Genomic DNA, 24609 nt, shown 5'->3' on the forward strand with positions numbered 1-24609 from the left:
GCTGCCTCCCCGTTGCGCCGCAACCCTAAGCCGATGCACCGTCTCCGCCGCCCCCTTCCTCTTCCCGCCGCCTCTGATGCCTTCCATGGACTCTCCAGGTTACTTCACCATCTGCGGTGGAACCGCTTCCCTGGCCGCGCCAATCCAGTCGCGTCCTTCCTCGCAGCACTCGCAAGGAAGCAGGGGCCGACGCAACCGGCGTGGCGGCGGTCGCCGCCGCCTGCAGCAGCCGCAGGCCCAGGACGCCGGGGGGGGGGGCGCACTATCAGCAGGCTTTCCCCGCTGGCCACCAAGCGTTCATCGGCGCGCCCTTCCAGCCGACTGGCGCTGGCTGTGGCGCCCTCCCCGCGATGTCGCCCCTCGGTGGTTATGGCCCGCCCATCCTGGCGCCGCCCTACGGGGGCCTTCCGTCACCGCCGGTACCTGTGCCATGGGACCCCATCCTTCTCGCCGCCCAGAACTCCGCACCGTTGCCGAGTAGCTCTGTCGGTGGAGGCGACTGGTACATGGACTCAGGTGCTACCGCGCACATGACAGCTCATCCCGGTAACCTAACCTCCTCCACTCCCGTTCACACACCCACTTGTATCACCGTCGGCAACGGCTCCTCCTTACCTATTACTCATATCGGTAGCACTAGCTTTCCCTCCACTTCCACACCCATCACTATGTCTAATGTTCTTGTTTCACCTGATTTAGTCACAAACCTAGTTTCCGTTCGTCGTCTTACTCGTGAGAACCCACTTACTGTTGAATTTGACGCTGTCGGCTTTTCTGTGAAAGACGCCCGTACCTTCACCGATGTGACAGTCCCGATGAGCTCTACCCCATGCACGCCGGCGCCTCTACCTCCACACCTGTTGCTCTCGCCGCCGGCGTTGACCTTTGGCACGCTCGCTTGGGTCACCCCAACCACACCGTCTTACGTCAAATCCTTAGGAGTTTCTCCTTCTCATGTGATAAGCTCGTCGAGCACTCCTGTGAGGCTTGTCGCTTAGGCAAGCACGTTCGTCTTCCCTTTAGTGCGTCTTCTTCAATTTTCACTTTTCTGTTTCAATTACTTCATAGTGATGTTTGGAGATCTCCCGTTGCGAGTAACACGGGCTATCTATACTACTTTGGTGATTTTAGATGATTACTTTCATTATGTGTGGACGTTTCCCCTTCGTCGTAAATCCGATGCTTTAGCCACACTCACCGCCTTTTATTCCTATGTCACCACCCAGTTCGGTCGCCCCATACTCGCACTCTAAACTGATAACGGAAAAGAGTTTGACAACGTCGCTCTTCGCACACTTCTCGCCTCTCACGGCACCATCTTTCGTCTGACTTGCCCCTACACTTCCCAGCAGAATAGTCGCGCCGAGCGCATTCTCTGCACTCTTAATGACTGTGTTCGCACGTTACTCTTTCACTCTAACGTGTGCCCGCTCGGTTTTGGCCCGATGCCCTCGCTACCGCCACTCTCTTAGTTAACATTCGTCTGTGTCGCCCTCGGTGGAACTACGTCCCTCACCACCTTCTCTTCGGCACACCACCGTCCTATGATGGTCTCCGCATCTTCAGGTGTCTCTGTTAGCCTAGCACCGCGTCCACCATGCCACACAAGCTCGCACCACGATCCGTCCCATGCGTCTTCCTTGGCTACCCTCCTAATACCAAAGGTTACCGGTGCTATGATCCTGTCACTCATCGTGTGTACACCTCGAGGCATGTGTACTTTGTCGAGACGGTGTTCCCTTTTTTTTCAGGTTCCTCCGGCTTCGGCCCCTTCGGCGCAGGCCCCCGCGCCCCCTTCGTGGAGCGATGCGCGGCGGCGCCCCCGGCACAGTGCCCTATGCCGCCACCACCTGGCTTCGTGACTCCCTTCCCCGAGGTCGAGTCTGCCCGGGCCCCCGGGTCCCCGTATCCCTCATATGAGGTTGAGCCCGGCACCCCGCCCGCCACGCCTGCGACGGGCTCAACGTCAACCTCGCCCGTCACCTCTTCCGCCGTCGTGACCCCGCTGCTGCCGTTGTGGCCCCGGCCTCTGCCGCAGCCGCGGCCTCCTCCTCCGCCGCCGCGGCCTCTGCTTCCGCCGCCGCCGCGGCCCCTGCCGCCGCACCGAGTGCCCCCACCACCGCGGCCCCCGCCGCCGCACCGGGTGCCCCCACCACCGTGGCCCCTGCCGCCACGGCACCCACCGGCCCTGCTGCCCCGTCACTTGGCGTGACTACCCGTGCTCGAGCAGGAGTGCTTCGGCCCAGTACGCGCTACTTCGCCGACGACTATGTGTGCACCGCCTCGACATCGACGCCATCACCCGTCCCAACCTCCACTCGTGTTGCCCTTCGGGATCCCCACTGGCTAGCTGCGATGCAGGAGGAGTTCGACGCCTTACAGTGCAACCGCACGTGGAAGCTTGTTCCGCGACCCCCTCGTGCAAACATCATCTCTGGCAAGTGGTGTTTCGCCACAAGACTCGCCCAAACGGTTCTCTCGAGCGTTACAAGGCTCGATGGGTGGTTCGTGGTTTTAGGCAGCGCGCGGGCGTGGACTTCACCGACACTTTCGCCTCGGTTGTAAAACCGGGCACGATCCGCACCATCCTTCAGCTGGCTGTCTCGCGCGCCTAGCCTGTTCATCAGTTGGACATTTCCAACTCCTTCTTGCACAGTCATCTCGCCGAGCAGGTGTTCTATGAGCAGCCTACTGGTTTCGTCGACGATGAGCACCCCGACTTCGTGTGCTTGCTCTCCCGCTCCCTGTACGGGTTGAAGCAGGCACCTCGGGCTTGGTACCAGCGTATCACAGCCTTCCTGCAGTCTCTGGGCTTTCGGTCCACTCGCTTCGATGCCTCACTCTTTGTGTATCATTGATACGTCTCCAACGTATCTATAATTTTTGATTGCTCCATGCTATATTATCTACTGTTTTGGACTATATTGGGCTTTATTTTCCACTTTTATATTATTTTTGGGACTAACCTATTAACCGGAAGCCCAGCCCAGAATTGCTATTTTTTGCCTATTTCAGTGTTTCAAAGAAATGGAATATCAAACAGAGTCCAAACGGAATAAAACCTTCGGGAACGTGATCCAGGAGACTTGGACCCTACTCCAAGGAGTCAAAGAGGATGTCACGAGGGTGGGGGGCGCGCCCCCTACCTCGTGGGTCCCTCGGTGCTCCACCGACGTACTCCTTCCTCCTATATATACCTACGTACCCCCAAACGATCAGAAGAGGAGCCAAAAACCTAATTCCACCGCCGCAACTTTCTGTATCCACGAGATCCCATCTTGGGGCCTATTCCGGAGCTCTGCCGGAAGAGGGCCGTCATCACGGAGGGCTTCTACATCATCCTAGCCTCTCTGATGAAGTGTGAGTAGTTTACCTCAGACCTTCGGGTCCATAGTTAGTAGCTAGATGGCTTCTTCTCTCTCTTTGAATCTCAATACAAAGTTCTCCCCCTCTCTTGTGGAGATCTATTCGATGTAATCTTCTTTTTGCGGTGTGTTTGTTGAGACCGATGAATTGTGGGTTTATGATCAAGTCTATCTATGAATAATATTTGAATCTTCTCTGAATGTTTTTATGTATGATTGGTTATCTTTGCAAGTCTCTTCGAATTATCCGTTTGGTTTGGTCAACTAGATTGGTAGTTCTTGCCATGGGAGAAGTGCTTAGCTTTGGGTTCGATCTTGCGGTGTCCTCTCCCAGTGACAGAAGGGGCAGCAAGGCACGTATTGTATCGTTGCCATCGAGGATAACAAGATGTGGTTTATTTCATATTGCATGAATTTATCTCTCTACATCATGTCATCTTGCTTAAGGCGTTACTCTTTTTTAACTTAATACTCTAGATGCATGTTGGATAGCGGTCGATGAGTGGAGTAATAGTAGTAGATGCAGAATCGTTTCGGTCTACTTGTCACGGACGTGATGCCTATATACATGATCATGCCTAGATATTCTCATAACTATGCTCAATTCTGTCAATTGCTCAACAGTAATTTGTTCACCCACCGTAGAATACTTATGCTCTTGAGAGAAGCCACTAGTGAAACCTATGGCCCCCGGGTCTATTCTCATCATATCAATCTCCATCACTTTAATCTTGCTTTGTTTTTACTTTGCCTTTACTTTTTATTTTGCATCTTTATACCAAAAATATTATATCTATCAGTTCTCACATTCGTAAGTGACCGTGAAGGGATTGGCAACCCCTAATCGCGCTGGTTGCGAGTAGCTATCATTTTGTGCAGGTACGAGGGACTTGAGCGTGGCCTCCTACTGGATTGATACCTTGGTTCTCAAAACCGAGGAAAATACTTACGCTACTCTGCTGCATCATCCCTTCCTCTTCGGGGAAAACCAACGCAAGCTTAAGACGTAGCAAGAAGGATTTCTGGCGCCGTTGCCGGGGAGTCTACGCAAAAAGTCAACATACCAAGTACCCATCACAATCCCTATCTCTCGCATTACATTATTTGCCATTTGCCTCTCGTTTTCCTCTCCCCCACTTCACCCTTGCCATTTTATTCACCCCCCCTCTCTCTCTATCCTCCTCTCTATTTGCCTCTTTTGCCTGCTTGCTTTTTGTTTGCTCGTGTGTTAGATTGCTTGTTTGTCGCGATGGCTCAAGATACTACCAAATTGTGTGACTTCACCAATACCAATAATAATAATTTCCTTAGCACTCTGATTGCTCCTCTTACCGATGCTAAATCTTGTGAAATTAATACTGCTTTGTTGAATCTTGTTATGAAAGATCAATTCGTCGGCCTTCCTAGTGAAGATGCGGCTACTCATCTGAATAGCTTCGTTGATTTATGTGATATGCAAAAGAAAAAAGATGTCAATAATGATGTCGTTAAATTAAAGCTATTTCCTTTTTCGCTTAGAGATCGTGCTAAAGCTTGGTTTTCGTCTTTGCCTAAAAATAGTATTGATTCATGGAACAAGTGCAAAGATGCTTTCATCTTTAAGTATTTCTCTTCCGCTAAGATCATCTCTCTTAGAAATGATATTATGAACTTTAAACAACTTGATCATGAACATGTTGCACAAGCTTGGGAAAGAATGAAATTAATGATACGTAATTGCCCTACTCATGGTTTGAATTTGTGGATGATTATACAAAAAAATTATGCCGGATTGAATTTTGCTTCTAGAAATCTTTTAGATTCGGTCGCGGGAGGCGCTTTTATGGAAATCACTTTAAGAGATGCTACTAAACTCCTAGATAATATTATGGTTAATTATTCTCAATGGAATACTAAAAGATCTTCTAATAAAAAAGTGCATGCGATAAAAGAAATCAATGTTTTGAGTGGAAAGATGGATGAACTTATGAAATTATTTGCTACTAAGAGTGTTTCTTCTGATCCTAATGATATGCCTTTGTCCACTTTGATTGAGAATAACAATGAATCTATGGATGAATTTTGTTGGTAGGAATAATTTTGGTAACAACGCTTATAGAGGGAATTTTAATCCTAGGCCATATCCTAGTAATCCTTCTAATAATTATGGGAATTCCTACAACAACTCTATGGAAATTATAATAAGACGCCCTCCGAATTTGAGAATAGTGTTAAAAGAGTTTATGAATTCACAAAAGAATTTTAATGCTTTGCTTGAAGAGAAATTGCTTAAAGTTGATGATTTGGCTAGGAACGTCGATAGAATTTCTCTTGAGATTGATTCTTTAAAGATTAGATCTATTCCTCCTAAGAATGATATCAATGAGTCTCTCAAATCCATGAGAATTTCCATTGATGAGTGCAAGGAAAGAACTGCTAGGATGCGTGCTTCCAAAGATGCCTTTATTAAAGCGTGTTCCTCCAATTCCTATGAAAATCAAGATGAAGATCTAAAAGTTATTGATGTGTCCCCTATTAAATCTTTGTTTTGCAATATGAATCTTGATGAAACTAAATATGATCTTCCTTTACCTAGAAGGCGTTCTAAAAATTCGGAGTATTTAGATCTTAATGATGAAATTGATGAAAGTGGGATTGAAAGAAATAAAAATCTAGATGTTGCTAAACCCACTATATTGGATTTCAAGAAATTTAATTATGAAAGTTGCTCTTTAATTGATTGTATTTCCTTGTTGAAATCCATGCTAAATTCTCCACATGCTTATAGTCAAAATAAAGCCTTCACCGAACATATTGTTGATGCCTTGATGCAATCTTATGAAGAAAAACTTGAGTTGAAAGTTTCTATCCCTAGAAAACTCTATGATGAGTGGGAACCACTATTAAAATTAAAATTAAAGATCATGAGTTTTATGCTTTGTGTGATTTGGGTGCTAGTGTCTCTACTATTCCCAAGACTTTGTGTGATTTGCTAGATTTCCGTAATTTTGATGATTGCTCTCTAAACTTGCATCTTGCGGATTCCACTATTAAGAAACCTATGGGAAGGATTAATGATGTTATTATTGTTGCAAATAGGAATTATGTGCCTGTAGATTTCATTGTTCTTGATATAGATTGCAATCGTTCTTGCCTTATTATTCTTGATAGACCTTTCCTTAGAATGGCTGGTGCGATTATTGATATGAAGGAAGGGAATATTATATTTCAATTTTCATTAAAAAAGGGCATGGAACACTTTTCAAGAAAGAAAATGAAATTGCCATATGAAACTATTATGAGAGCCACTTATGGATTGCCTACCAAAGATGGCAATACCTAGATCTATCCTCGCTTTTATGCCTAGCTAGGGGCGTTAAACGATAGCGCTTGTTGGGAGGCAACCCAATTTTATTTTTATTCCTTGCTTTTTGCTCCTGCTTAGTAATAAATAAATTATTTAGCCTCTGTTTTGGTTGTGTTTTTTGTGTTTAATTAGTGTTTGTGCCAAGTAGAACCGTTGGGAAGACTTGGGGAAAATCTTGTTGAACTTGCTGTAAAAAACAGAAACTTTAGCGCTCACGAAAACTGCTGTCATTTTTATTTGAAGAGTGCTATTTAGTTAATTATTTTTGCATATGATTAATAGATAAATTCCTCAGGTCCAGAAAGTTATTTTAGAATTTTTGGGGTTCCATATCTTGTGCTAGCTACATATTACTACAGACTGTTCTGTTTTTGACAGATTCTGTTTTTCGTGTGTTGTTTGCTTATTTTGATGAATCTATGGTTAGTAAAATAGTTTATAATCCATAGATAAGTTGGAATACAGTAGGTTTAACACCAATATAAATAAATAATGAGTTCATTACAGTACCTTGAAGTGGTCTTTTGTTTTCTTTCGCTAACGGAGCTCATGAGTTTTCTATTTTGAGTTTTGTGTTGTGAAGTTTTCAAGTTTTGGGTGAATTCTTTTGATGGATTATGGAACAAGGAGTGGCAAGAGCCTAAGCTTGGGGATGCCCATGGCACCCCCAAGATAATCCAAGGACACCAAGAAGTCAAAGCTTGGGGATGCCTCGGAAGGCATCCCCTCTTTCGTCCACTTCCATGGGTAATTTACTTGGAGCTATATTTTTATTCACCAACATGATATGTGTTTTGCTTGGAGCGTCTTGTATTATTTGTGTCTTTGTGTCTTAGTATGCCACAATCATCCTTGCTGTACACACCTTTTGAGAGAGCCATACATGAATTAAAATTTGATAGAATACTCTATGTGCTTCACTTGTATCTTTTGAGCTAAGTAGTTTTGCTCTATGTGCTTCACTTATATCTTTTGAGCTAAGTAGTTTTGCTCTATGTGCTTCACTTATATCTTTTGAGTGTTATAATTTTGCTCTATGTGCTTCACTTATATCTTTTGAGTGTTATAATTTTGCTCTATGTGCTTCACTTAGATCTTTTAGAGCACGGTGGTGGATTTGTTTTAAAGAAACTATCGATCTCTCATGCTTCACTTAAATTATTTTGAGAGTCTCTTAATAGCATGGTAATTTGCTTAATAATAATATGCTTGGTATTCAAGATTTGTGAAACTTTCTTTTGAGTGTGTTGAATACTAAGAAAAGATTGAAGCATGATAATTGTTTTGAGATATGGAGGTGATAATATTAAAGTCATGCTAGTTGAGTAGTTGTGAATTTAAAGAATACTTGTGTTAAAGTTTGTGATTCCTATAGCATGCACGTATGGTGAACCGTTATGTGATGAAGTCGGAGCATGATTTATTTATTGATTGTCTTCCTTATGAGTGGCGGTCGGGGACGAGCGATGGTCTTTTCCTACCAATCTATCCCCCTAGGAGCATGCGCATAATACTTTGCTTTGATAACTTCTAGATTTTTGCAATAAGTATATGAGTTCTTTATGACTAATGTTGAGTCCATGGATCATACGCACTCTCACCCTTCCACCTTTGCTAGCCTCTCTAATACCGCGCACCTTTCGCCGGTATCATACACCTACCATATACCTTCCTCAAAACAGCCACCATACCTACCTATTATGGCATTTCCATAGCCATTCCGAGATATATTGCCATGCAACTTTCCACCGTTCCGTTTATCATGACACATTCATCATTGTCATATTGCATATCCCGGTACACCGCCGGAGGCATTCATATAGAGTCATATTTTGTTCTAAGTATCGAGTTATAATTGTTGAGTTGTAAGAAAAATAAAAGTGTGATGATCATCATTATTAGAGAATTGTCCCAAGTGAGGAAAGAATGATGGAGACTATGATTCCCCCATAAGTCGGGATGAGACTCCGGACGAAAAATAAATAAAAGAGGCCAAAGAAGCCCAAATAAAAAGAGAAAGAAAAGAAGCCATAAAAAAGAGAGAAAAGGCCCAAATAAAATAAATAAATAAATAAAAATGAGAGAAAAATAGAGAAGGGACAATGTTACTATCCTCTTACCACACTTGTGCTTCAAAGTAGCACCATGATCTTCATAGTAGAGAGTCTCTCATGTTATCACTTTCATATACTAGTGGGAATTTTACATTATAGAACTTGGCTTGTATATTCCAATGATGGGCTTCCTCAATTGCCCTAGGTCTTCATGAGCAAGCAAGTTGGATGCACACCCACTTAGTTTATTTTTGAGCTTTCATATACTTATAGCTCTAGTGCATCCGTTGCATGGCAATCCCTACTCACTCACATTGATATCTATTGATGGGTATCTTCATAGCCCGTTGATACGCCTAGTTGATGTGAGACTATCTTCCCCTCCTTTTTGTCTTCTCCACAACCACCATTCTATTTCACCTATAGTGCTATATCCATGGCTCACGCTCATGTATTGCGTGAAGATTGAAAAAGTTTTGAAAAAGTTAGAGTATGAAACAATTTCTTGGCTTGTCATCAGGGTTGTGCATGATTTAAATACTTTGTGTGGTGAAGATGGAGCATAGCCAGACTATATGATTTTGTAGGGATAACTTTCTTTGGCCATGTTATTTTGAGAAGACATAATTGCTTTGTTAGTATGCTTGAAGTATTATTATTTTTATGTCAATATAAACTTTTGTCTTGAATCTTTCTAATCTGAATATTCATATCACAATTAAGAAGATTTGCATTGGAATTATGCCAAGTAGCACTCCGCATAAAAAATTCTCTTTTTATCATTTACCTACTTGAGGACGAGCAGGAATTAAGCTTGGGGATGCTTGATACGTCTCCAATGTATCTATAATTTTTGATTGCTCCATGCTATATTATCTACTGTTTTGGACTATATTGGGCTTTATTTTCCACTTTTATATTATTTTTGGGACTAACCTATTAACCAGAGGCCCAGCCCAAAATTGCTATTTTTTTGCCTATTTCAGTGTTTCGAAGAAACGGAATATCAAACGGAGTCCAAACGGAATAAAACCTTCGGGAACGTGATTTTCTCACCGAATGTGATCCAGGATACTTGGACCCTACTCCAAGGAGTCAAAGAGGAGGTCATGAGGGTGGGGGGCGCCCCCCCTAGGGCGCGCCCCCTGCCTCATGGGCCCCTCAGTGCTCCACCGACGTACTCCTTCCTCCTATATATACCTACGTACCCCCAAATGATCAGAAGAGGAGCCAAAAACCTAATTCCACCGCCGCAACTTTCTGTATCCACGAGATCCCATCTTGGGGCCTGTTCCGGAGCTCCGCCGGAAGAGGGCCGTCATCACGGAGGGCTTCTACATCATCCTAGCCTCTCTGATGAAGTGTGAGTAGTTTACCTCAGACCTTCGGGTCCATAGTTAGTAGCTAGATGGCTTCTTCTCTCTCTTTGAATCTTAATACAAAGTTCTCCCCCTCTCTTGTGGAGATCTATTCGATGTAATCTTCTTTTTGCGGTGTGTTTGTTGAGACCGATGAATTGTGGGTTTATGATCAAGTCTGTCTATGAATAATATTTGAATCTTCTCTGAATTCTTTTATGTATGATTGGTTATCTTTGCAAGTCTCTTCGAATTATCCGTTTGGTTTGGCTAACTAGATTGGTAGTTCTTGCCATGGGAGAAGTGCTTAGCTTTGGGTTCAATCTTGTGGTGTCCTTTCCGAGTGACAGAAGGGGCAGCAAGGCACGTATTGTATCGTTGCCATCGAGGATAACAAGATGTGGTTTATTTCATATTGCATGAATTTATCTCTCTACATCATGTCATCTGGCTTAAGGCGTTACTCTGTTTTTAACTTAATACTCTAGATGCATGCTGGATAGTGGTCGATGAGTGGAGTAATAGTAGTAGATGCAGAATCGTTTCGGTCTACTTGTCACGGACGTGATGCCTATATACATGATCATGCCTAGATATTCTCATAACTATACTCAATTCTGTCAATTGCTCAACAGTAATTTGTTCACCCACCGTAGAATACTTATGCTCTTGAGAGAAGCCACTAGTGAAACTCTATGCCCCCCTGGTCTATTCTCATCATATCAATCTCCATCACTTTAATCTTACTTTGTTTTTATTTTGCCTTTACTTTTTATTTTGCATCTGTTACGCCCCCGATTTGACCGTACACTAATCATACACGCAAATGTGTACGATCAAGATCAAGGACTCACGGGAAGATATCACAACACAACTCTAGGCACAAATTAAAATAATACAAGCTTTATATTACAAGCCAGGGGCCTCGAGGGCTCGAATACATAAGCTCGAAAACACAAGAGTCAGCGGAAGCAACAATATCTGAATACAGACATGAGCTAAACAAGGTTGCCTTAAGAAGGCTAGCACAAAAGCAGCAACGATCGAAAAGGCAAGGCCTCCTGCCTGGGAACCTCCTAACTACTCCTAGTCGTCTGCAGTCTTCACGTAGTAGTAGGCATCCTCCGGGTAGTAGTAGTCATTAGTGGCGTTGTCTGGCTCCTGGGATCCGTCATCTGGTCACAACAATCGGGTATGGGGAAAAAGGAAGTAGCAAAGCAACCGTGAGTACTCATCCAAAGTACTCGCAAGACTTACATTAGATCTAAACTAAGTATGTATCTGTATCAAAGGAATGGGTTGTATCTGTGGACTAAACTGCAGAATGCCAGAAGGGAAGGGGAAAGCCTAGCCTATCGAAGACTAGCATCTCCTGGAAACCACCATCTTGCAGCAAACAGGAGGGAGTAGAGTAGCATAAAGTAAAGTAGCAGTAGTGTTATCAACCTCGGCCAGAGATCCTTTCTCGACTCCCTGCGAGAAAGCAATCCCAGAGCCATACTATCCACTTATCATCACAATCCAATTCTCATCACCATCCATTCATTTCTCATCACAAGTATCCAGTTCTAGTTGTATCGATCGGGATACAACTCCAAGTGTCCGTTACCGTAGGACAGGCTATCGATAGATGTTTTCTTCCCTGCAGGGGTGCACCAACTTACCCACCACACTTGATTAACTCCGGCCGGACACACTTTCCTAGGTCATGCCCGGCCTCGGCCAAACAATACGCCGCAACCCGACTTAGGCTTAATAAAGAGGCCAGCACGCCGGACTAAACCTATGCCCCCAGGGGTCATGGGCCATCTCCCCGGGAACTCCTGCACGTTGCGTACGCGGCCGGTGAGCAGACCTAGCTACCTCCTTCAACAAGGTAGGTGCTTACCAGTCCAACCCGGCGCGCGCCGCTCAGTCGCTGACATCTATTAAGCTTCGGCTGATGTATATGACGCAGAACGCCCATACTAAGCCCACGTGATGGTTAGTGCTATCAGGCCAGAGGCCCCTCGGATGAAATATCCAAATCGTAGTGGATTAGGATCACGCGGTAACGAGCAGAGACTCATGATTGATGTGACCCCGTCGCCCCGTCTCGAGTACTTGTGGCAAGGGCTAAGAATGCCCGGTCACACCTCGTAAGTATCTCGCGGGCACCTTCCAGGTCAACCCGACTCCACATCACTCGCTATTAAGCTCGCGCGGGTACCCCTCAGGGTCGACCCGTCTTTAGTATCATGGCTCAGTGTAAAGTCATAGTAACCATAGTAACTGTGTGTCTAACACCAAGGGGAAAACCCGAGGAATCACCCCCGGTGAATCCCACTCGATGTTATCATCAAGGTGAACGTAAGAGGATCCACCCTCGAGGTTCACACTTGAGGGGTTGCACGACAAAGCGGTAACGGAAGTGGTTAAGGAGGAAATCACCCTCGATGACCTCGACCGTATAGCTACACTACAGAGATCTCATCAGGAATGATGTAAGAGGTTCCACCCTCGGCACTCGATGGTAACTCTACAGAGTTGTACAACTAGGGGGGTGATGTGCGGTGTCGGGGCCTGGACGTCGATCACGTTGATCGAGTCATCGAACATAAAGCGGGGCAACTGGGACAAGGTGGGGTCACTGATGGATCTCTAACCAACCTATACTAAGCAGTTTAGGATAAGCAGGTAAGGTATAAAAGCAGGTAACAACAACAGGCTATGCATCAGAGTAGGATCATACAGAAAGCAGTAGCAGTTCTAATGCAAGCATGAGAGGAAAAGAAATAGGCGATATCGGAATGCTCAAGGGGGGTTTGCTTGCCTGGTTGCTCTGGCAAGGAGGGGTCGTCGTCGACGTAGTCGATCACCGGGGCCTTAGCAGCGGTCTCGGGGTCTACCGGAGAGAAGAGGGGGAAGAAACAGTAAATTCAGAGCAAACAAGTGCAATACTATGCATGACAAGACGAAAAGCGGTGTTAGGGGTGTTCTAACGCGGCACTACACGCTACCGGCGAAGGGGGATAACATCCGGGAAAGATTTTCCGAAGTTTGCATTTTCGGACAGACGAACCGGAGGGGAAATGTTCGATGTTCGCTATGCTAGGGGCATGTGACAGATGAACGGAGAGCGTATTCCGGTTTGTCTCGTTGTTCTGAGCAACTTTCATGTATAAAACTTTTTCATCCGAGCTACGGTTTATTTTAAATGAATTTCTAAAGTTTTAACCAATATTCTAGAAATCCCTGAAATTTTGCCAAGTCTGAGAATTCGACAGTTTTTTAAACATTACTTGGCTGTTTTCAAAAGACTACAACTATTGTTCTGTACATCCTATGAGTTAGTGCCTTATATCAATTTTGAGTACTTTTCTGTGATCTACATGTTAGTACCAATTACATCCATATTAGAGTTCATTTGCTTGAACAACAAGAGCACTAAAGTAGCTATGAAAATAAAACTGTTTTTTGGTTTTCTGTTAACAGAATATAGACTTTTGTCATTTTCATTGCATTTAATCCTTACACCTTTTGAATTTGATCAAATGGAACGTTTTGAACCTTGTCAAGTGTACTACCTTCCCATAATTTTTTTAGTCTTGTTAACAATTGTTTTGCTGGAGTTTAGGGGCTATCTAATGGGTTAATCATCGTAGAATTAGAAAAGCTAGCTAGCGCTACAGTAACTTTACTGTAGCTGCAGCAGTACAGGCAGAGCAGCGGCAGTAGGCAGCGAACAGCAGCGGCAATGGTGAAGCAGAGGGGCAGCGCAGCAGCGTGAACAACAGGCACGACGCGCACGGGCGCGGCCAAGGCGCGGCACGCGCACGCGCACGCGCGGGCGTCGCAAGGGCGCAGCCACGCCGTGCACTGGACGAGCTACAGGGGCGGCGGCGACTCGGATGCAAGCGGCAACGGCTCTACGATGCACTAGCGGGAGCGATAAAGAGCGCTACGGCCTCCTGCGAGCTTCAGTAGCTCGTGCGCATCACTGCCGAGGTCTGGGCAGCATGGCAACATCAGGTTCAATGGACATTATGGACGGCAAGCTACGGTGATTGCGGAGGAACACGCTCGAGCTCGAATTCAGGGACAAGGCAAGAGGGGTTCGATGCGGGTTCTCACAGCGGTCACGACGCAGTGGTCGGTGGGGCCGGGGACGGTCGAAGTGGCGGCAATCAACGGCGGCGACGATGATGTACGCAGTGACGACGAGCTTGATGGCGAGCGTACGGGCCCTCCCGGCTTGATTCAATGGTCGGGGACGAAGGAGACGACGACGAGGATGCTTCGAGACAAATTCGTACGGCGCGGGGAGCACGATGGCCGCGATGGCGTCGACGGCCATGGCGTACGCGAGCTCGGGCGAGCGGGCGCGTCGAGGGAGAGCGAGGCGCGGCACGAGGAGGAAGGGGGGAGAGGCAGGGGCGTCCTAGGGTTCGAGGGGGAGGGTGGTCTCTTATCCTCTCGGGGCATCGATGGATGAACGCCGCGTGGAGAACGGCGCCATGGACGTGCGCCCGGCGTCCATGGGGGCTTCTGTGAACAGAGGAAGATGGAGATGGGAGGTGGGCTGGGCCGGCACACTGTGCACTCATGGCCCATGTGCGGAGTGGGCTGCCTTGTTTTTCTTTTTATTAAATAACAGAGAGAGGAAATGAATTACTTGGGCAGTCTATTGACTCGGGAAAAACTTGGGAAGGGTGCCATTAAATCCCTGGTTATTTTAGACACTTTCAAAAAAAGTTTAGGCATGTTTGGAATTCATTTGATTTTTTGAAAAAAGAATAGGGCATTTAAAGTGTCGTTTTGGCACTGTTTTAAATGCTTAGGCCCATATGAGTTGAAGATGATGCTGTTTTCCTTAACAACATTTGTTTTGAAATATTTTCTAGATGACGAACATTTTAGTTTTGCAATTTGAAGAAATAAATATTTGCTTTATTTCAAATATGAATTTGAAGTTGGGTTTGGGACAAGCGGCATTTTGACTTAGTGAAAAATGCGCACATGAACCATTAATTAGCTTGATGACAGGGTTATCATCTGGGGGTGTTACAACATCTTTATACCAAAAATATTATATTTATCAGATCTCACTCTCGTAAGTGACCGTGAAGGAATTGACAACCCCTAATCGCGTTGGTTGCGAGCAGCTATCGTTTTGTGCAGGTACGAGGGGCTTGAGCGTGGCCTCCTACTGGATTGATACCTTGGTTCTCAAAAACTGAGGGAAATACTTACGCTACTCTGCTGCATCATCCCTTCCTTTTCGGGGAAAACCAACGCAAGCTTAAGACGTAGCAATCATCAGGGAGCTGACACTGCATATTTACTGCTCTACGTTGACGACATCATCCTCACGGCGTCCACCCCCGATCTCCTTCAGCGGCTGACTGCTCGTCTTCGTGATGAGTTCGCCCTCAAGGACTTGGGGACCCTGCACTACTTTCTCGGCATCAAGGTGATCCGCCGGGCTGATGGTTTCTTTCTGCATTAGCAGAAGTACGCCCACGAGCTCCTTGAGCATGCTGGTATGCTTAACTGCAAGCCGGTGCCTACCCCTGTCGACACGAAAGCGAAGGTCTCTGCTCTGGAGGGGTCTCTTGCGTCCAATGGAGCATTTTATCGCTCTATTGTCGGTGCTTTACAGTACTTGACGTCGACTCGCGCCGACCTGCAATACGCTGTTCAGCAGGTGTGCCTCCATATGCACGCCCCGCGTGACTCTCACTGGACTCTGGTGAAGCGTATTCTCCGTTACATACGCGGCACCATGTCCTTGGGACTCACCCTGACGGCCTCCGCCTCCACCGACCTCGTGGCCTACTCGGATGCTGACTGGGCTGGCTGCCCTGACACGCGACGCTCCACGTCAGACTACTGCGTCTACCTTGGGCCCTCGTTGATCTCTTGGTCATCGAAGCGGCAGCCCACGGTCTCCCGCTCCAGCACCGAGGCAGAGTATCGCGTCGTGGCCAACGTCGTGGCCGAGTGCTCTTGGATATGTCAGCTGCTCCAGGAGTTGCTTTGTGATGTTCACAAGGCCACCCTTGTCTACTGCGATAACGTCAGCGCGGTCTACCTCTCCGCCAACCCGGTGCACCATCGACGGACGAAGCATATTGAGCTCGATATTCACTTCGTGCGCGAGCAGGTTGCCCTTGGCCGTGTTCGGGTTCTCCACGTGCCGACGACGCAACAGTTTGCTGATGTGATGGCTAAGGGATTGCCTACTCCCATCTTTGAGGAGTTTCGGTCCAGTCTCTGTGTCTCCGGCAGTGCTTCGACTGCGGGGGGTGTTGAGTATGTGTTTTGTATTGCACGTGTATTGGATTTGTGGCCCACCTCCTAGTCTTGTATAGTTGAGGTAGAGGTCTTCCCTTGTAATATATATACGTGCACCAGCACCCCATCAATACAATGATTATTGTATTGCAAACTTTTCCGTCTACACGTCGGATGGCAAGGCCGTTGTGCACGGCAGATAGAGGCCAGCATGCCGGTGAGCTCGCCGGAGGTCAACGACGATGAAGGAGGCCTTCGACAATGAGCCGGAGCCCCTGCCCGCGCTGGTCCATGCCGGCTTGTCGATTTTATTTGCCACTTTTAAATATGCTATATGATGATCCAGTGTACCAGTGCACCTCAATGGTCTATGACCGTTTACCGTGATTGAACCACAAGTCACGAGTTTGTGAGCACGCCACAAAGGCCATAAAGAAAAGAGTTCCAATCCTACCACCTGGGTTCATCAGAATTGCCAAGAAACATAAACAAGCTGATTTAAGGAATGAAGAAAGATGTCATGTTCGTTAGAAGAAAGAAACCATTTTTTTTGTAGAACTAAGAAAGAAAGAAACAAAGCAATTGATGAAGGATGCCTGGAAAATAAAAATTCTTGCACATTCAGACATTTAGTAGTGTCTAAATTTGTTGTATGCAATCAATTAGAGTCATCTGCTCAGGCTGCCGTTGAGCTTGGTTACATAAGAATTAGAGTCATGGTTCAAGCTGAATACTGACATATGTTGCACCCTTCAGACCCATGTCAAGCCTCAGAAAGATATATACTACTCCCTTCGTTCACAAATAAGATGTTTTGAATATTGCAATATTCACTACATACAGACTGAAACGAGTGAACAAAAGACACAGCGTATCTATATACCTCCAAATCAAAAGAAGATAAATTATCTTATATCTGTGAACGGAGGAAGTACTACTTAGACAACAATTTTAGAATGATAATGAGATTGAGAGCGTTAATAGACAAGGATCAGCATCTGTGGTGGACAAAACGACACAAATCGATAACCATCTCGACTAACTGCAGGAGAATGGATGCTCGTCTTAGCACACCTGCACAGTAAATTTGCACAGAAGACATCACTTTTACTACAACAATACAAGATCATTTGCACAACATCAGTTCTCTTGATAAAAACTAAAACAGGAGTTTCATCTCTAGCCATCAAAGGACTCTTGAATTTGTACACACACCACTAAAATATGGGATTATCCGTGAAAATGTAGCCTGAAGACTTGAATGTGACTCTCATCATCCAAATGAATATTAACACAATTTTGTCAGTCTCAGCATGTAAACATCAGAAAGAAATTAAAACAGAAAACACAAAATTCTTAAAAAAAATGATAATCAGCATCCAGCAAAATAAGAGATAGAAAAATCGAGAGGAACTCAAGTTCAAATATCCTTACATTTTTCTCCTTGGCTTGAGGAGTAGGTGATCCAATGGCTGCCTTGGTCAAATCTGTGCCCCCTGTTTCCCATGACAGAATTATTACAGCCAATTTTGCGAAATTTGTGAAGTAACTTTAACATACCAGGCTGTGAAACACAGATGTACCATGTTCATGTGGCTGTGAAACACAGACGTACCGTGTTCATGTAACACACCATCCGGCCCTCCACAGTCATAGGGGAAGCTTCAAGAGCATATGAAATAAAGAATCAAAATATTGTTAAGTAATCGTCTACAGATACAAGATATAGCAACCATAGAAGCACAAGGCATGAAAAAATCGAACCATTGAAGGTCTTCAATGCAAATATCTTTTCCGACAGACCAACATCATAACTTTTGAGAACTGCTGAAACTTTTCCATGGACCTCGTGATGAGATGCCTGCATATTATTCTATAAACCCAGTAACAAAGGTAATTAGGTTTGACTTGTTTTGATTTACTTGATAAGTGTCCAATCCTACTCAACTCATGTGCTATGTTCTAACCTGTTCCATAAACCCAAATGGCCAGGAGTGCCAAAGACTTAAACACTAGATTACCAGTCTACCACTACAGATCTCAAATGTGCTTACAGATAGATGCCAGTACACCTGTATCCGTAATCTTATTAAATCTTCAGGGTTTGAGCTCATGGGGATGTCGATGTTTAGACATGGATGCCCATGAAAAGTAGTTGAGTTGGATCAAAATATCTCTGTGCGTGGTGAAGATGTGGGTGATCGTGACTTTGAAGATGATTATTCATATCATGCTCATGGTGGTGAAGAGAGTAATGGGTTGAGGAGCCCTCCAATGAGTTGGGGAGTGGGATGATCATCAGAATGGCTTTTACTAATTGGGTTGTGATGCCATGCTTGCTACTATCTTGTATTAGTTTATCAGTCTATCAACTTATGCAAGTTGATAATTGCTGCGTTTTGGCCATGCTTGAGTTTTGGTGACACCAACATTTGGTAAGATTGGTATTGTCAAGAAATCAAGCATCTCAAAATAAATAAATAAATTATAGTAACAACAACCTTTTTCAATCAGTAAATAGTACCCAACTACAATATGGAACTAGTTGTCTCTATGGCTTCCCCCGAATAACCGATTTAGTACTATTACTTAGGGAAATACTGATAATGCACATTTTCAGGAGATATTGATTATAAAGATGTCATAGCAGAGAAAATCCAAGAAAAATTAATTCAAAAAGAATCCAAGAAAAAAAGATGTCTGATGACAATGACGATTTGGTAAAACAAGAAGAAAAAACAGTCAGATACTCTCTTCGGCAGATCACCGGCCTTGCAAGTCAAAAAGAAAAAAACTCTGTTCTTTTCATTATGGTCGGCAAGGGAACTGTTATATAATATTTTCTCACTACGATCAATACTTTAAGGTTCAAAAGCCAAACCATAACATACTAGAATATTAAGATTCGGTAAAACAAGAAAAAACAAATGTATGCATCAAATGAAAAGGTGGTACCTCTGAATGAGTTTGAATATATGCATCAAGAGCTTCACCAGCTTTCAGAATTATCCTAACAAGGAACAACGCATTATAGAAACGTACTTCCTTCTCCTTCCGCTGCTTTGCTGCCTTGGTATTTTTACCAATTTGCAATCCACAGCCCTCCCTTATCAGGGAGAATATAGAATCATCAATACGGTTCTTGATCATATCAAAACCATTGAGCTTACGAAATCGCCTTTGAGCTGCAAGGAGAAGAATAGCTGCAGGGACAATCTTCCCATGCTCCATGTACTTCCAGAGCTCATCGACTACATTATCAGTGTGAGCTGCAAGCAATCTAGTGGTGTCCAAGAAGATCTTCTGCATAAGTCACCAACACAGAACAGCTTTCACTTCAAGTGCTTATAGTATACATAACATTGACATCAAACTCTATCAGCAAGCAAAATGAACTTAAAACTTATAATTGCAGAGAAACTTAGACTCATTTCCCATTGATTAAAGAAAAACGGTGCCTCCTGTATTATGGACATAAATACATCAGATGTTTTAAAAAGGTAAACTGTCCATCTCACAAATTGAACTATACAAAATCACAGATTGTCAGTTCTTAAACACTGTTAAGAATGGTGGATTTAAATAACTGGGATGAGCTGAACTTCTTTATTGCTATCATGTAACCAAAGTATGTGAGGAGGGATTTAACACGAACCATCTCAGGCAGGCAAAGCAGATGTATTAGCTTGTAGATGTACCCAACATTCCCCTTCCTGTAGTTCTCGTCAACTAATAGGTTGTCCTCCAGATACTTATGCTGGCAAGTGTTCTCGATGGCAACATGGAGTGGGAGGAGGCCCTCGATGATTTTATTACCCGAGGTGCGCTGATTGGCCGATGCACCATACCGGAACAGTAACTCAACCATTTCGACGGAGAATGACTCTGCAGCTTGGTGGAGGGGGAAGTACCCAAAGCTGGTCATGTAGTTGGGGTTGGCACGTACTCCGCAGAGCTTAGGTGACTTCCCCTCCAAAACAAGATTAGCACAACGCAGGGCATTCTCTAGAATAATTAAGTCAAGGGTTTGTGGAATGATGACAAAACCAGAAACAAAGCACTCCCTGTACTTCTCGAAGATGCGGAGGAAGAGTGGAACACTATCCTTTTGGAGGACTGGCGACAAACGATCGTATATGCCATAATATTTTATGAGCGTTTCCTAGATGGACCAATCCATGTACAAACAAAATAGAAGGCAATCAGTTCAGTTATCCAACTAACAAAGCATAACAGCAAAATAATTCTACAAAGGCATTTGATGCCATTGAGATTAGGAAAATGTGCAAGTTTTCATCCCTCGACTATTACATATGTAGCTTTCAGAACTAAACTTCTAAACTACCCAAAGTTGAACCCTCCACTATGAAAAGTTCAATACCATGCAACATTCATCTCTCATAATGGTTTCGAGAACAATTTCGAATTACATGGCACCTAAATATGTAGCTCACATTGCAGTTGCACCCACATGTCTAGCATGTCACAAATTTTCTCCATGATATTCCATATGTTTATTTCAACGTTTGAACATAAAAACTAAATTAAGACAAACAAAAAAATTTGTAAGAGAAAATAGATGTCTCCCTCGTATTTTTGTTTCCATAAAGTTGAGTTTCCTGCATTTTACATTTTTACAAGTTCTTTAATACAAAAACAGATGTGATTTTCGGAACTTTTTTCTCTAGAACATTTCCTGTTTTCTGAGTTCTTAAAAAATCTATTGAAATTATTACCAATTTTATGAATTGTTTTTAAGGGAACTGATAGCATGGCGGAAACTGGTGGGTGATGTGGCCAACAGGTAGGCGCCACGCCATTGAGAACTGCTTTGGATTGGACAGAACCACTTTAATGATGAAAACCGCACACTATTGATAGTTGAGGGAGCAACGTCGAGGCGGTTTAGACTCTAGGGTTGAAAGTTACAATCAGATAATAGTTGAGGGATGAAAAACATACTTTTTTACAATGTTACAACATACAAGATAGCATGAAAAAACATTTGCAGGAAAAAGGCAAGAATATTAGTTATATGCCAATCAATAGTCACTCATATAAAATGAACAAGTATTAAAAAATACCTTGGGAGTGCGGTCTGGGGCGATTATATTGGTAGCTCTGGGATCAGCAAGGATACGCTGCAGTTGAAGCATGTACTGTAAAAAAGGAATCGTCAGTCAAGAACCACCACAAAAATAAGTGTAATAAGAAGAGGGACGAAGTGGGATACATATCAATTGTGCTACTCCCCCCGATCCATATTAATTGACACACACATAGTACAACTTTAGTAATATGGATAGTGTGCGATGGCGGAAACGTCTTGCCTCGTTGGAGGCGACGGGTTCGTGTTAAATAGCAGGGGCGCACCTCCCTGATACAGCGCATACATGAGTTGTTACAAAGATTGAGACTTGGAAGAAAAGAGATAGAATTGGTTACAACTAGGTAGAGATAAGAGAGAATCCTACTACCCAACTACCAATCTAATCTATATCACAACAACCTCATCAGAAGAGATGCGCTAGGTAAAGGTGGTGCAGTGCGGTGCACACATTGACACGTTACATGACATGTTTAACACCCTCCCTTAATCACAACTTCATCAAGTTGAGATTATACTTGAAAGCTTCAAAGCTCCTTGTTGGCAATGGCTTTGTGAATCCATCTGCAATCTGATCTCTGGAGTGTATGAACCGAATATCAAGCTGTTTTTGAGCAACCCTTTCTCGGACAAAATGAAAATCTATCTCAATATGTTTCGTTCTTGCATGAAACACAGGATTGGCAGACAGATAGGTAGCACCAAGATTGTCACACCATAGACAGGGAGCTTGCTTACTTTTCACACCAAGTTCCTTAAGCATGGACTGCACCCAAATAATTTCAGTTGTGGCATTTGCTAGTGCCTTGTATTCTGCCTCTGTACTTGACCTAGAAACTGTTGCTTGTTTTCTAGCACACCAGGAGATCAAGTTAGGCCCAAAAAATATTGCAAAACCACCAGTTGAACGCCTGTCATCCAAGCATCCTACCCAATCAGAGTCAGAAAAGGCACTGACAAGGGTAGAAGATGATCTGCTGAAACTGAGACCAACACTCAAAGTATTCTTGACATATCTTACTATACATTTTGCAGCAGTCAAATGAACAGTAGTGGGTGCATGAAGGAACTGACAGACTTTATTGACAGCAAAAGAGATATCAGGTCTGGTTAGAGTGAGATATTGAAGTGCTCCTACCAAACTTCTGTATTTTGTGCTGTCTTCTTGGCTCAAGGGTGTACCTTCCATAAGAGATAGTTTTTCCGAGCTGGATGGGTGTAGGTTTACAACCTTGCAGACCAGCCTTCTTTACTAGGTCAGTGGCATATTTTTCCTGAGAGAGATGAAGTCCATCCTTGTGTTTCTTCACCTCAATTCCAAGGAAATAATGCAAGTCTCCAAGATCCTTTAGAGCAAAGTTTGCCCCAAGTCTTTCAACAGTCCTGTGATCGCTTCATCAGATGAACTTGTCACAATGATATCATCAACATATATGAGGATAAATATGCATGTGTTGGACTTGTTATAAATAAACAATGAGGTGTCAGACTTTGAAGGAATAAAGCCAAGAGTTTGCATTTTGTGACAAAGACGAGAATACCAAGCCCGTGGAGCTTGCTTTAGACCATATAGTGCCTTGTCAAGTTTGCACACATGAGAGGGGTTGCTTTTACTTTCAAATCCAGGAGGTTGCTTCATGTACACTTCCTCTTCCAGAACACCATGGAGAAACGCGTTATGTACGTCAAGTTGTCCGAGACTCCAGCCCCTGGAAACAGCAATAGACAGGACAAGACGAATAGTTGCAGCTTTTACAACTGGACTAAACGTGTCTTCATAGTCTATACCATACCGTTGCTTGAAGCCTTTTGCAACTAGTCTAGCTTTGTAGCGATCAATGGTTCCATCAGACTTTCTTTTGATTCGAAATACCCACTTGCAATCGATCAAGTTTTTACCTTGCTGTGGAGGAACCAAATGCCATGTATTATTTTTCTTTAGTGCAATAAACTCTTCATTCATTGCCTTCTGCCACCGTTCATCACCAAGAGCTTGTTCAAGTGTATTTGGTTCACCTGGTTCGCCTGTGGAACATATCATGCCATATTTAGTTATATGCTTGTAATCAACAGGTTGTATTACCCCTTTTTGAAGCCGTGTGCGATGTGGTGATGAGGTGGTCTGTAGATTAGCCGCAGAAGATCCTGTGGGCTGAATAGGAGTTGTCGTTGCCGATCCTGAGAGAGATTCACTAACCGCTGCAGCCGAATCTGCAGAGCTTGGATCTTCTGTGGCAGGAGACGACGTTGGATCCTCAGCAGCAGTCGCAGAAGATCCCCGCAGCTCATCATTGCTGCATGATGGCGTATCGGCCTCGGAGCGCGCGCGTGTCGGGCGGTCACGTCCGCTGGATTCAGCACCAGCGCGGGGCGCCGTGGCTGCGTCTGCTCCTGGCGCCACCCCGGTCGGGCGAACCGGGGCGCGGCGTGCGTAGCACCGCGGGTGGGCGCCGAATCGTGCATCGCCCAGACCCGTCGCAGGGGGCCGCGTGTCAGGCGCAGATTGGAGCGGCGTTGGAGACGCGCCTCGACCAATTTGAGGCGACCGCGTGGCGCGCCCTGAGGCGGTCGGCGGGGAACGAAGTCCTAGCGTGAATGGCGCGTCTGCGCCCGCGGATCCCGAGGAAGATCCGATCTGCTGCGCCTGCCAAACGCATCCCGAGGCGGATCTTCCTCCCGTTTCACGACACATGAGATATCGCTCGGATGAGGTGATTTCTTCGCCGTTTTCTTCACCGTTTTCTTCGTTGTTCTCCCTGGTTTCTCCTGTTTCATCACAAGACACAAGTGTGCCATTAGTAGGAGGATGTATCAGTAGTTGATCATCATAGTTTAGGCCCCCTTGATCAATGCTGGAGAGATTAGGAGGGAGGAGTAAAATTTCCTCACGAAGAAGAGCGCCGGCATTTGGATGGAGGTCAGCGAAGGGAAACTTTGTTTCATCAAAAACACATCCCTAGAGATATAGACGCGACCTATGGAGACATCTAGGCATTTAACACCTTTGTGTTGGGCGCTATATCCTAAGAAGACGCATTGCTTTGAGCGAAACATAAGCTTGCGGTTGTTGTATGGGCGAAGATTGGGCCAACAGGCACATCCA

The 24609-nt window shown here is 44.8% G+C and overlaps 1 pseudogene; it reads right to left on the reverse strand.

Annotated features, from left to right (window-relative positions):
* Window positions 1-24609, reverse strand: part of LOC119351165 — a 39728-nt pseudogene that overhangs the window by 4258 nt on the left and 10861 nt on the right.

This window comes from Triticum dicoccoides, chromosome 1A (assembly GCF_002162155.2).
Source record: "Triticum dicoccoides isolate Atlit2015 ecotype Zavitan chromosome 1A, WEW_v2.0, whole genome shotgun sequence".
NCBI classification, from domain to species: Eukaryota; Viridiplantae; Streptophyta; class Magnoliopsida; order Poales; family Poaceae; genus Triticum; species Triticum dicoccoides.